General features: G+C 41.8%; 1 long non-coding RNA gene across 1 annotated transcript; it reads right to left on the bottom strand.

Annotated features, from left to right (window-relative positions):
* Positions 1–3326: 3326 nt before the first annotated feature.
* On the bottom strand, positions 3327–14608 carry LOC148214818 (uncharacterized). Its single transcript, XR_015797447.1, has 3 exons — positions 14484–14608; positions 8181–8655; positions 3327–5176 (listed from the first exon to the last, which is right to left on the bottom strand). It is a non-coding gene; the product is annotated as an uncharacterized LOC148214818 (long non-coding RNA).
* Between the last annotated feature and the right edge of the window lie 347 nt (positions 14609–14955).

The raw sequence follows: 14955 nt of genomic DNA, 5'->3' as shown, positions 1-14955 counted from the left end.
AAAGCGAGAGTCAGTTACAAAGAGGAATGAATACATGTTGCAATGGTGAGAACAGCATCCAAGTTATTCTTGGAACAAGAATGGCACCTGTGGTCTTTCCAAAAGAAGCTGGGGGGAAAATGCATTTCCCCGAGACCTCGGGTGTCCACCAGCATCGTTAAAAACCTAAGATGGGTATGGGTTCTTCAGTAATGTAGAATCTGCAGGAACATTGCAAGCCCAAGCTGAGGACCTTTGTGGTGGTGCTCCCTGAATGCGATGGCATTCAGTATGAAGTCATGTGAAAGTTAGCTTCGTATTCAATAAGGCTGCCTTGTAGCAAACTTCTAGCATTTTTTTTTTAATCCTCAAGCAAAGTTGGGAGACCTTAGCTGTACAGGAATGAACAGACATAGGACCTTGTGAATGGTGAGCGTTTATTTTATTTATTTTATACTTAACCTTATTTTATTTTTTAAATAGGATGGAAATACATGGAAATGCACACAGGTTTTATTATTATTATTATTATTTTTGTAGCTCTAACCTACAACTCATCAGTATTAACTTGTTGCGTGTCCATGTAATAAAAAGGGAAATTTTACAAAATACAAAGCATAAATGGGAAGAGAGAATGAATTCTCTACCGAACCCCACTGTGACTGAGTGAGGGCAATTCTTGTAAAATGTCTTATTTAAAACATTTTAGCTTACTTTTCTACTTTAAAAGGGTTTTGTTCACGGGGGGGGGGGGGGAGAGAACCAGTAATTTGAAACCAGCTGCTAAGATCTACTAAGGGTATCTGAAAGGATGTCCTCAGAAATCAACCAATGAGAGCAGTGCTTCTCAAACTTGGCAACTTTAAGACCTGTGGACTTCAACTCCCAGAATTCCCCAGCCAGCATGCTGGCTGGGGAATTCTGGGAGTTGAAGTTCACAGGCCTTAAAATCGCCAAGTTTGAGAAACAATGAATTAGAGATTCATTGCTCTGGGTGGGGTGATGGGAGAGAGCAAGACACAGGCTTTATCAATCAGGTGTACTAACAAGGGTTTTTTTTTCCCTTTAAAAACACTTTCTGTTGGCCTGCTGTCACAGCTGAGGCACATCTAACCTGTTTGTGAAGCTGTGGGAGCTGTTATTCATGCCTGCAACTTGCCCACCTTCTGATCTTATCCCTTTTCCAGGAAGGGTGGCAGTTTTACATAGGAAAATGCAATTTTGCTCTTGAACGTGATATGAAGGGGCACGCTTTGCTTGGAATGGAGAAATCTGGTGCCTTGGGACACCATGGGACCTTTTAAAAATGATGGTTAATTTTATGGGTCAATCCGGTACAGATACCTCAGTCTTCAGACAGGTATCCTACAGGTGCTGGTATATTTGCACTGCTTTATTATGAAATGGTTTCTGCCAGTAGCTGTGCTCCTCCTGCTGGCTGGGAGCCCCCCTGTTTTTTCCCCTCACCAAGTTTTCTGGGAACAATAAAGTATCATTACATCATGGTGTTAAAAGGGGAAAGGATAATGGAAGAAAGGGGAGATTAGGGGAGACTAGACAGAAACTCAACCCCCTGGCTTGACAATAGAAGAAGTGTCTTCCTTTCATTTCCTTTGAGAAGGCCAGAAGCTCACGTAGCAATATCTATTTAAAAAGAAGAATACGTGGAATGAAGAAGGATAACTTGCAAGTTAACAGAGAATCCAGAAAAGTAAGTTATAGGTAAGTTGCCTTTCTTGTACCATTATTTCTAAGTGTTCAGACACACACACACACACACAGAGTCTCAAAGAGACTGCAGGTTCAAGTCAAGTGGAGATCCTCGGTAGGACAATCAAAACTTTTAGAAAAAGCATCAGGATGTGCCCTTGTATCTAAAAGATGTTGACTCCTCAGCGGTCTTCCTAAATCTGGTAGTAATGCTCCTTTAGGTTGCCAACAGTGAAAGAGACAACTGCAGTTGAAGTTGGAGGATGCACCAAAGCCCATGACAGCTCTGCTAACCTCTGAGATGACACTCTTGCATCTGTGATGACACAGAAAGTCCTTGAAGCTCTTTGACAGAGATGTTTTATGCAGCTAAAATGACCAGAGTCTATTTGGCCTCCAAAATGTGGAATGTTTGTTCACCCCTGGATTGAAATGTCAAAAGAGAAAAATATCTCGACCAGATTCACATAAACATCAGAAGCCTTTGGGAGAAGAAGGGGAAGGGGTGTAGCACAACTTAAGGGTGTGAAATTAGATAATTGGAAAATAAGACCAAGAGGCAGATGATCCACTATGCTGCCTATTATGATGAAAGTGGTCTCAAAGCCATCTGTATGTGAGCAGATTAAGATCTAAAGGAAGGCTCTGTGTTGAAAGAGGATTCCATATTGGTAGATAATGATTCACCAGATAATTTGCTTGGCTAAAGAACATTCATTCATTCATTCATTCATTCATTCATTCATTGTATGGCCACTCAACTCACAAATGAGACACTCTCTCACACACACATACACACGAATGAATGAATGAATGAATGAATGGTCATTTGTAGGCTTCAAAACATTTGTGGATAAAATATTGCATTGATATATCAGTGTATCACCCTTAATGGGATTTGCTATTTGTGTTTGAAAGGTCTCCCCAGTGAAAAGGAAGAATCAGTGGCTGAATCCTCACCTAATTATCAAACTTGCACCTTGATTTGGAAGAGGCACACACCTGCTTAAAGGAAACATTTAGTGCAATGCCTGGTAACCAGTTGACAAGGCTAGTGCCAGCTACTTCCAATTATAATCAAAGTACATTAAAACCAAAGTACTCCTAACCCTGAAAAAATCCCATTTAGCTTTTAAAGATGCTTGGAAAAACATCCTCCTATGATTATTTTTCCAAGAATTCCAAAGACTAGTGAATCTTGGTCATTTTAAGCCAATGGCTCCTGCATCCAATTTGCAACAAAAAAAGCCCCAAATCTCCACGTTTGGGGAGATATATTCAGTATCTGCTACCTTTCACCAGAGTTTGCAAAAGAAAGGAAATGTCTGTAAACCTCTCTAAGGGTATTTTTAGGGGAAATGTATATGAATTAAATATATCAGTGCAAAGTCAGACTCTCAAGTCTTTCCTTCAAGGGAAGTATAAATGCTTTAAAAACCAAGAGATTCTTTGATAGTTTAGGCATCTCCTACTAATGTGACTGGCTAAAGCAATAGATTGTCCCTGTATTTGGCTTCTGCTGATGTAAAATCCATCTGATGAAAGACATGACTTGCAGGTAGAAAACAGAACCATGTTTCCTTCTATTCCTTTACTTAAAGACACAGCCCTGAAGTCTGAAGGTGCAGATTTAGAATGTACTGCCTTGTAGAAATAGGCCTTTAATTAAACAGAAAAAGATAAACTAAAGAAAATAAAGCAAAACAACCCACATATATATGTAACTCATATAGAACTCATATATAAAGAGCTATTCATACATGTGTATATGTGCATAAAGTTTTACACAACAGGTTCAATAACGTATTTTATTTCATTATAATTGTCTGTGCATGACCTACCTTTATAAGCGTTCCGTTCATAAGTCACAAGTAACATCAGATCTTCCATCCACTAAATAAGCCAGTCTTTTGATATCTGGCCACAAATCAACATTTGGGACAGCTTGCCAAGCCATCCAATCACAGCTTGAAGCTGGTTTGCACGCTGCAGTTCATGCTAAATGTGATTTGCCATTATATCAAAATCTGCTTATTATGGTTGCTGGGTTACAGAGGAAAAGGTCTACTTATAAATTTAGGAAGCTAAAAGCTGATAAGATGTGGAGGGGAGGGGAGTTCCAAACTATGGTTTGCCTTTGTTTATTTGAAAGATCAGTTGACTGGTATGAGTATCATTACGATTGAGACAGATAAAAGTTTTCTGTGTGTAAATTGAGTCATTAGCTGAGTTCACATATACTACTGTAAACTCTAACAAGTTTAGTTTGGTTAGGTTTGATATGATATATGAGCTCTGAGCTCATTTCAAGGTTCTAACGGGATATATGACCTCTGGGAATTGGTAATCCATCTTTTCTGGCTTAGTGCTATGTGTGAATCAAGCACCATGCTTCTGAACAAAATACAGGTAATCCTTGTTTAGCGACTGCCTCGTTTAGTGTTTGCAGTTACAATGTTGATGAAAAAGTAACTTTACAACCAATCCTCACATTTATGACCTTTGCAGGTCTGTAAAGCCAAGGAAAGCTAAGTAAGATCATAAGCACAGTCACAGTTTCACGTAGCAACCGTTTCACTTAATGACCAAGTTGCCTGTCCCAATTGAGGTCACTAAACGAGGACGACCTGTAGTGTGAAAACAAACTACGGCTTAGCTGTGGAACCTAGCCAATATTTAAAAATATCTTGGAATCTTATAAACCCTTGGTGCTCCACCGGAGCCAAGGATTCATTAAAGCTAAAGAATCAATGCAAACTGTATCTAAGTCACGGAGGGTATATTCTTTCTATCTTTCATAGGTTTGTAGCTAATCTCAAGGCAACAATGCTGTCTTGTGCAGATCTGGGGTGAGATTACACAAAGAAAATAGAGAAAGATCAAAGCATTTTTTAAAGAATTATCTCAGACCTTCCCTGAGTATCCCAACCCCTTTATTAAGAACAGAAAGTGGCAAATGAGCCATACCCTTCATCTCTCCCATAATGCTTCCCCCCCCCTGAAAATGTATACTATGAAATATGCAAGGTTACCCTATCGTATGCAGGAATTTTAGAAGGTTTTATTGAAAGCCATTTGAAGAGCAGAAGGTATAAGAGCATTTATTTGGCAGATCTTCTTTTTCTGGTGGGGCTGTGGAGGCACTTCTAAGTCACCATTAAAAAATTAGCTTATGAAACAAAATCCAAATTAGATGGGTCAGTTTGTGTTTATCATGTCTCCCTCGTTGGGTCCTTCTTTTTCAAAGGCAACCCCATGATGTGGAATGGATTTGTCTGTTCTCCCTTCGCTCTTCTCTGAAACAGACATTTGTTCTGCTTGGGCTTCAAGTGGTTCCTATTGGAATATTAGAAGTCAGATTACTTTTGTGTAAGGTCTGAGCTTTCTTCCTATGTTTAGGGGCAGCAAACGGAAGGACAGCTAGCAGGACAATCTCTAGCCTATTGTCAGTTCTTCTGCAAGAATTCCTCAACAGGATCTTTGGTGTCTACAAGAAATACACAAGTGAGAGATGTCATGCATCATAAATGGATTAATAAATCAATTACTCATATTGAGGATTGAATCTAGTCCAGAATGGGAGGTGATAACCCTGGCTGAATTTTGGGGAAAGTCTCTAGAATACAGAAGGGATAAACATACTTTTTTCTCTTTCTTACCCACAACTTTGAAGACCTTCCTCTGTTTTTCTTTATTGTTCTCATGAACCTTCCATTGATAATTCTTTAACCATCAGCTTGCCTCTACCCACACTTCTAATTCCTACCGCTGAAGAGTCCTCCTATTAAATCTTGAGGATCTGACCAGACCAATTATTTTCTCCCATCCACCAGTTTCTTGGGTGGGAGAGATAATCGACAGACTCACATTCTTTCAAAAAAAAAAAAAAAATCTTGGACCAGGTTTGATTTAGAGACCATTCAATCATAATATCAGCTTGATTTCTGCTTACTTCTGAACCTTTCCCCCCCTCTTTCTAGGCTCAGATGCTACCAGCATTCTTGTCAGTTTATAACTAATCTTAATTTGCCAGTTCCTATGCTACTGTTATGAGAATTACTTCTCACATTGATAAAAGGGTTGGCAATTATCAAAACAAAGAACAGATGCGGAGTTCCCTATCTTCACAAAATAACATAAAATAGAAGCTGAGAACAATCACAACATCCCACAATCAATATAACCAAGAAACCGGCTCACCTGTAGTATCAGGGTCCCTGGCTTGATGGCAGTCCCAAGTTTTTAGTGCCTTGGGAAAGGCCAGCAAGGTCAGGGCATGTAATGATACGTGGGAATGACCTTGGGAGACAGGAGGAAGAGCTGCAGGATAGGCAATGGTCAGATAAGAGGCAGCTGAGCCCACAGCAGGAATGTGGGCAGGGCAAGTGGTTCTGAAGGGACCCTCCTCAGTTTCTTGGGCTGTAAAGGAGCCTGGGGGGAGGGGGGAGAAATGTACTTCCAGACTTGCAAGATTCAGTTAATGTAACCTTACAATAAAGTAGAATTAGCTCATCTGGCCCTGCTTCCTCTCTGGCCTACTGTGCAAGGCTGACAGAGCATGTATGAATCTTTTCCTTCCCATCAATAATTCAAATAAATGGCGGGGGGGGGGGGTGTTCAGCATTGGCCATCTAAATAAATTGCTTTTCTGGTCTTTAAAAGTGACCGTGTAGCTGGTCCTGGAAGGCAACAATGAGAAATCTACATAGATATACGCCCTTAATTTGTCCCACCATCTGGTTGTCAGAAGTACTCAACCTTTTAATAAGAATCATGCCTTTTTAGCTGACATCACTAACAACAATGTTGGGCAAGTAATCATCACATGGTTATGTGGGAGAATATTCCCGCAAATGCTTTGCGTTCACAAGTTAATTCGCCACTACCACATTTAATAGCCAATCTCCTTGATAGTTTTTCACAACCATCCTTAAAACCACTAATTGCAATTCACTTTTAGTGCATTTTATAGCTGGTGCATTGGTGTCATATGCTAGAAATCTGAATTTGGATGGGACCAAACACAAAACAATCTGCCTTTTTCAGATCCAGCGTATCAAGTTCTGCTTCAGAACTTTTGTAGACCTTCAGACTTTTTCATTGGCTTACATTGAGAAAATAGTCCCCAGCTTCAATTAAGTAGTCAATATGGAGCAGCCAATGAGGATTCTGCAGTGCCAAGTCCACAAAGGTGAGAAATTGAAAAGGGATCTCAAATTGAATTAAGGTCAACAATGATCAGTAGATTGAGATTTTGTTCTGGGTAGTGGTGCAAACCTCAAAAGAGAAATGGAGCTTCAGATTCCTGATAGCTGGATCCAATTTATAGGCAAGCAGCAGAGACAATAGTCAGGGAAGGAGACAAACAGTCTTCAGACAATTAAATTTAATTGTTCCATCTGAAAATTATTTATCTCCTTCCCTGATTATTGTCTCCTCCAAGAAGTGAATAAATTGGAACCAGCTATCACTATCGGCGAGAACCACTCTATTGCCCTGAAATGGAACTGAGTTCTGAAGAATATCAGACTCTCAGATCAACATGAAGCTTTGTTCTAATAAGCTCGTGGTTGCTTTAGATCTACCACCTTTGAACATCTTTTTAGCAGACCCCAAAGCAGCAGCAGCAGCAGCAGCAGCAGCAGCTTTCCATTTCAACATCCGCCTCTTAGACCAACACTTGGCAACTTTGAATTAAAGCTACCAAATAACATGACTAAAAGGAAAAAGTTTAATGATAGATAGATAGATAGATAGATAGATAGATAGATAGATAGATAGATTTTTTTTTTTTACCAAATTCCCCAATCCCACCCCCAGTTTGAGGAGTTGAGAATAAGGCCCAAAATCTTCAAGTCAGCTTGACTCCTGATGATTACCTGGACACATCTAGTCACCTTAGCAACATTTCTCATTGTTACATTCCGGGGTCTGGTCTGGTCTGGTCTGGTCTGGTCTGGTCTGGTCTGGTCTGGTCTGGTCTGGTCTGGTCTGCCTTCCTTCCTTCCTTCCTTCCTTCCTTCCTTCCTTCCTTCCTTCCTTCCTTCCTTCCTTCCTTCCTTCCTTCCTTCCTTCCTTCAATTTCCCAGCATTCTCTAAAGCCTTGGGATTTTGTGATGGTTTCCCATCCAAGTATTAGTGAGATCCAACCTGCTTAGCTTTCCAAGAGTCAAGTCACAGTCACTAGATGCTGCCACCTAAGTGGACAAGGCCCCACCATAGAACCTTGAATTCAATTTCCCAAAATGTCAATAATGTAGGAAAGATTGCAGAGTTTAAATAATTTTGGCTATCAAGTTCCAGAACGTCTACCTTTCCCCAATAATAGTGCATGTTGAAAATTGCATATTCTTTGAATGTTATACTAGCAGTATAACAAACTTGGTTTTGGATGAAGAGTAGGAAAGAGAAAGCTAGAGAAACAGATTGATTATGATAATTACATGCCATCAAGTCACTGTCAACTTTTAGCAACCACATAGAAAGATTACCTCCAGGAGCATCTGTCCCTAACCTGGTCCTTCAGGTCTTCCAATGGTGCACCCATCGCTGCTGTAATTGAGTCCATCCACCTTGCTGCTGGTGGTCCTCTTTTTTTCCACCTTCTCCAGCACTGTAGACTTCTCAAGGGATCTGGGTCTTCTCATGATGTGTCCAAAATATAATTTGAGCCTAGCTATTTGTGCCTTGAGTGGGAACTCTTGGTTGATTTGTTCTATGATCCATTTGTTTTGGGTTTTTTGGCTGTCCATGGTATTCTCAGTAGTCTTCTTCAACACCAGAGTTCAAAAGCATCCATGCTCTTTCTATCCTGCTTCTTCAAAATCCAAGTTTTGCTTCCATAGAGTGTCACAGACAAAACCATTGCCTACACGATTGTCCAGCCATAAACAGCAGAGGGCAGGTGGTAGTGGTGATGAGAAAAGTCTTTACTTTGTGGTCCTGTTTTTCTGAGAAACTGGACAACTGTAGAGAGTAAAGAGTATGACTTTGACAGAGAGAGGGAAGATCCATTACCAAAGCAACAAAGAGGCAAACATTGTTTGAGTCAAGATGATGGGGGTGGATTATTAAAATATCTTGGACAAACACCCCCTCAATTCACATGAATATAAAAGACGGAGGAGGGGAAGCACAATCAGACTTGCAAGATTACGTCACTATGGCCAATCTATAGTAGCTTTTAGGCTTCTGTGGAATCTATTTCTTGACCTGGTCTGCCTTGTAGGACTGACAACAACCAAGTAAAGACTTCTCTCTCTCTCTCTCTCTCTCTCTCTCTCTCTCTCTCACACACACACACACACACACACACACACACACACCCACCAACTGTGGCTGGAGAGCTCCTTGGTAAGAAATTGATGATCCACTCCTAACTGTATTCATAATATGTGACAGAACCCTGGAGATGTTGATTGTAACTACTCAAATGCATTGCTGGGGCAACCCGAAAAAGCATCACATGATCACAGACAGCCCCTGAATCCTTGAAAAATGTACTATCCCTATAATGATAAAAACTTCAGGAGCAGAAATGGACTCAAATGCATGAAAAGGTCTTGGCCATAATTTTAAGAGTGACATATTGCTATCAACTGCCCAGCGCCAAGACGCACTGTTTTAAAAGCTTGTTGCACGTGTTCCTAATAGAGCAGAGAGCTCTGAAAACAATTTTAGACAGCATGTGATTATTTGAGGTTGGGGGGGAGGATCAATCGTATTCTTTTGAGTCTACTTGAATTAAGCTTACTGTACTACACAGTATTGCTATATTAAACGGTGCAATGTTGCAAGGCCTTGGTTCAATAGGCAATTCTCTTCTTGGGCTTTCACACCATTTCATGAATGACAGCTTTGCGAGCGTGTCCATTTCTACTTCACAGTTTACTTAACTGGAAGGGAGGGAGAAAGAAGGAACAGCTGGCCAGAATGTATCACTTGCATTTCAGACAACCCTTTTAAATAAAAAAAAAAAACCCAAACCTAACACTTGATTTTCCTTCTCTGTCCCACCAGTCAAGAGGGAAGCATCAGTAGAAACTGCAAACCAAGCCTGAGAGAGGTAAGAGAGTAATTAAAATTTATTTATATAGCCACCCATCTCACACAAAGCAACTCTGGGTGGCATACAACAATTAAAGTAAAAGAACACGTGAATAAAAACAGGCATTATAAAAAGATAAAAAGTTCTTGTTGGAATAAAAAACATTATCGCCCATTTAAAAAAATAGATTTTAAAATGTATAATCCCCACGGAGAGAGCAGATGAATTAAAATGAGAGTAATTAAAATGTGATCCATCTGGACATTACTGGAGGGAGGAGGGCAGTTTCGAGTTGACTTTTTTCCCAGAGTCCCATGGAAATATTCGCTTTTAATTAGAGTCTTCCCACCAAAGCAGATAGCAGAAAATGCACACACGGAAAAGGGTAATTTATAGACATTCCTGAGATGGATGGATGGATGGATGGATGGATGGATGGATGGATGGATGGATGGATGGATGGTGTTGGTGGGAATTAATATATATGCCACACCTTTGGGCTATCTGAACTGGGGGTATACATAAATGCAAACGTGGCATTTGTGTGTATAACTTGTATGCTCACTGCATTGCTATGTCTCTTGATATGTGGAGAAGCTAGAGGCTGAAGCCAGTAGAGCAGGGAGTGAAATATGAAGACCTTCAGTGTGGTCTTCAGAAGATATTTGGCTGCCTAGGATAGAGAAAGAACTTATCCCTAAACTAGGTTGGACAATGTAGACAGATGGATGGATGGATGGATCTTCCTCAATCTGTTATCTTCCATTTGTGGCAGACATGAATTCCCATAATAATTAATACTCCTGTTGGTTGGGCATTATGGTTCTTGAAGTCCAAACATACAGAGGACAGCACTCCGAGCACAGCTGGCATACAGCAGCAAGGGACAAACAGGTTACTTTGGCATGTGACAAGATAAAAATAAAAGTTCTTCCATGTCCTCTTCAGTAGTAAAAATAAAACAATATACCTTATAGTTTTCTGCCCTTCCATGTCTCCCCAAACCAGCTGCTTGGCAAATTGACTATGGTGGAATCAAACTGATCTTGTCTGGAGCAGTGCTGGTTTTTCTTTTCCCCCAATGTTTTTTCTAAACGTATTTATAATGTCTGTCTTGGTATCTTAGCTATCTTCCAGATAAACTGTGTGTGTTGTACTGATGGAAAACTCTGAAAGTTTTAAAATCAAGAGTTTAGAATGGAGGAGAAAGTATACCCAAAACAGCTTTACATATTTGTTTCTTACTTGGGCCTTGCTTGTTATTTCTCCCAGAAACAGGCTAAAAATTGACTTTAATCTCCAATTAAAGACACATCTTGTTGCAATGAGCAAAGCACGCAGGAAGTGTTACCCTTTTCATTAGAAGGGAGCACCCAATTCTCCTCCCAATTTGTGGGCTGAGACATTTGGTGGACAGTTCCTGCCAATTTCTCTAAGAGGAGAACATTTCCAACAGTTCCTCCCCATACTGAGACTTCCCCTTCTGCATGGAGAGGGCTCCTCCTGATCAACTCCACTGGAATTTAATGGCCGTGTGGGGAACCATGGAGGCCGCAAATTGCTAGAGAGGCGATCATGCAATAAAAGATGGGACATTTACACATATCCCTCACCACCTTCTCTGTAGATCAGTGCAAGAATGCCACGCTTCACCCAAAAGAATTCCTCCAAAAACCTCTTCTCCTTTGAAAGAAATCTCAAAGGCACATTCATCCATTTGAATCAAATGAAAACTCTTGTGTCTGTTTGTTTGTAACCTTCCATTGGGCAAAACGGTGCATCGTAGGGCAACCATTTTTCAACCAAGGTACCTCAAATAGGCTAACTTACAGGATGCATCCAAAATCTGGGACCCATTACTCCCGTGGGATTGAAATTTGGGAATGTTGTTGCCACTTCAGCGTCGCTGCGCTGCTGCTGTGGTCAGCCACAGTCATGTGATCCTCCTTTCCAATGCTCTCTGACAACTTCCTACAAGTCAATGGGGAAGTCAGCAGGAAATCTAAGCTCGATTGTGGTGGGGGAGATTTGGGAGGGAGGGAGGGAGGGAGGGAGGGAGGAAGGAAGGAAGGAAGGAAGGAAGGAAGGAAGGAAGGAAGGAAGGAAGGAAGGAAGGAAGGAAGGAAGGAAGATTTCTGACACTCCCTACCACAGTGTTGTCCAAACTTGGCCACTTTAAGATGAGTGGACTTCAACTCCCAGAATTCTGGGAGTTGAAGTCCACTCATCTTAAAGTGGCCAAGTTTGGACAACACTGCCCTACCAGCTTCCCACAAGTCAATAGGGAAATCAGAAATCACTCCCATGCCCACTGCTTTTTTGCCCATGGTCATTCTATTTCTCTGTTTAGGTAAGGAAATATCTCTGAAACGATGACCCAATGGGTCACAGATTGTCTAGTATGTTATAAAGTCAATGAGAGTCAAGCTTGACTCAGGGACATCTCTTCCTTAAGGCACCATAAAACTTATTATCTGGAATGCATTCGTATTGTAATAACTCTATTGTACTTTCGGTTGTGCATTTGCCTTCATACTAGCATTGCAGTTAGAGCTCAAGGCTGCAAAAAGAAAAAAAAAACACATTTTCAGTGGGTACTAAATCTGAATAAGATGCTAAGGTGGAGGAACTGTCAGAGGCAAAGGGTGCAGTGGAAGTTGCAGGGATTCAAACTGAGCTTGCAGAAGTAAGCGCTTCTGTTCACATGTGACGAGAATCTGGGCAAGAAACTGGCTTTCGGAGATTTAAGTACAAAGAGGAAGATGAAAGTTCAGGCCTCCGAAATCTTCTCCTGCCGAACTGTTGACATGGGCAGAAAACAGAAGTCTAGACCAAATGTGTAGAAGAAAGGAAGGGTGGGGGTGGAAAGCTTTGGGGCAGGATTGAGGGGGCTTTGTGTTGAATGCTCTGCTCAACAGCTGCCTCCATTGTGGCCTGCCTCTAAAGTCAGTGCTGACAATCCCTCACTTTTATGGGAACTAAATTTACCCGGGCACATGGAAAATAAAAATAACAAAAAGATCAACCAGTTATTCCCCTGGCTTTCCTGATCTTCAGCCAGGATTATCCGTGAGAGGCTTGAAAATACTTTCAGAGTTTGGAGGGAGCTTTCTTTCCCATCTTGGGCTGAATTCTGATCATGAAGAGCCTCAAGGTGGTAGACCAGAAAAAAATGCATGGGCACAGACACATGGACCCCCACAGGCAGATATAACCTCCTTTTTTTAGAGAAGGATGTGCAAGTTAGGTTCCCCCCCCAAGGCAGTGTGTAACCTCCAGATATTTTGATGCAGTTGTTAGAATCTCCAAAAGTTCCTGGAATGCAAGATGCAGCAATGGTGTGAGCTCAGGTTTGTAGGCCTGGTCTGTACTTGGACGTAAAACCAGCCAAAAAGCCAGAAGCCAAAGGGGGGCTGTAGGCTAGACTGAGAAGATGAAACCATTGTGGGAGAAGGCAAAGCAAATGACTTCTCCATTGTTGCCAAGAGGATCTACACAGGCTTGGCCATGGGGTCCCCTGGAATTGAAGTAAAACTTGAAGGGGGTTGGACTTTTCTAATTCTGCACCATAAATACCCTGGGATTTAAACTTTTAAGAGCTCATTCTTCAAAGCCCTCTGTCTTTGCCCTTTAGTGGTTCTCCTAATTAGAATCTCTAGTCCAGTGTTTCTCAACCTTGGCAACTGCAAGGTGTGTGGACTTCAACTCCCAGAATTCCCCAGCCAGCCATGCTGGCTGGGGAATTCTGGGAGTTGAAGTCCACACACCTTGCAGTTGCCAAGGTTGAGAAACACTGTAATCCGTTCCCTCCAACATAAGTAAGTTCTCAGAAGAACCCTGTCCAAATGCTCACCATTCCCTCAAGTGTTGCCTCCAGAGCTATGCTCTTTCTCAAGAGAGCAACCAATGTTATTGTGCAGTCTGTAGCCTTACTCCCATCCTTTTCACCCCTTCTTCTCCTCTCTGTCCTTAAGAGTGGGAGGTAGGTACTGGATGGGATGGGCCGAGACAGTAGGCACACTCCTTCGGGGGACTTCAAAGCCAGCCTCATGGGGTGTGTGTGTGTTTGCTCCCCTCCCTAAGTATGATGGCCATGATAGATGTGACATCAGCTAGAGACAACTGCAAAGGACCCAGGCTGGTCATTGTTCTGTGCCAGTGTGAGGTGATGTCCGTCGCCTAGGAATCTGGGGTAGAGTCACAAAAGCATGCTTTCATCTCTGTGATCTACCCAGCTGGCAAAAAGATCCTTTCCAAGGCACCAGCCTGGGGAGACATCATGGGCTCACAGCAGAAGGAGCACGAATAAGACCCAGACAAGAGGCGCATATGTGCCTGCCCCCCATTTCCATGCCTGGCTGAGAGCTTCTTCCAGCCCTCCTGCCCCACAGGAGAAGACTCACCTCCTAGACCCGTCAGTTGCATTTGTTTAATTAACATTTAAAAGCAATTTTCTCACTTCGGAGTAGGCCTTCTCACTAGAATGACCTGGTGCGAGTGGAAGAATATGATTCTTGGTGGTTTGGTGGAGGAATGTTGGCCGGTGTAGTTTGCGAGGCAAGGTGAGAAAAGCGGTACTGAGGAGGAGAGGGGAAATCTCTTTCTAAATGCTCAAAAGTCCTTTTTCTTTCCAGCATTCACTATAGGAGTGTGCATGCGGGGCTGGAAGCACCCAGCTGCAAATACCGTTGTCCCCCCCCCCCCGCCAAGATAGCTGCTTATAAACTGGCAGAATTCCAGTTCCTACCTTGCTTTTCGGTCATTTGTTGTATTTGTTCTCTCCTGAGCTTCATCTCCACGGAACTCTGATTTTTAACTAGGAGAATGGCTAAAAATAAATCAGGATTGGAACATGTGTTAAGTTGCCAAGAGCACAGTTTCTCTGTGTGTGTATGTGTGTGTGTGTGTTGATAAAAGACTGCAACCAATTTCAACAACCGTCTTGATGTAACAGACACATAAAAATAGTCATAGTTGCCGTCCATAAATACACATTTAATTACCTTATTGTAGTAGCATATTGATTCAGCTCCTCATTTTTAATCCTGAAAATTCCTTGATTCCCAACTGTTCATTGCAGCCCAGGGGCTATTCAGCTTTCATAAGAAGACACGATTCTCACCCATTTATCTCTACTTTGCACAAGGTTGGGCAAACGTAAAAGGAGCGGTTGCAATGAATCATCATGCAAATAAGTCACTACACCACCAACAGCAAAC

Source organism: Python bivittatus, unplaced genomic scaffold, assembly GCF_059951505.1.
Source record: "Python bivittatus isolate LINGU-HERP-01145 unplaced genomic scaffold, Pbiv_v1 ctg000560_np1212, whole genome shotgun sequence".
Taxonomy (NCBI): Eukaryota; Metazoa; Chordata; class Lepidosauria; order Squamata; family Pythonidae; genus Python; species Python bivittatus.
Note: the sequence above shows the minus strand (reverse complement) of the source record. Positions and strands in the feature narration are given on the sequence as shown.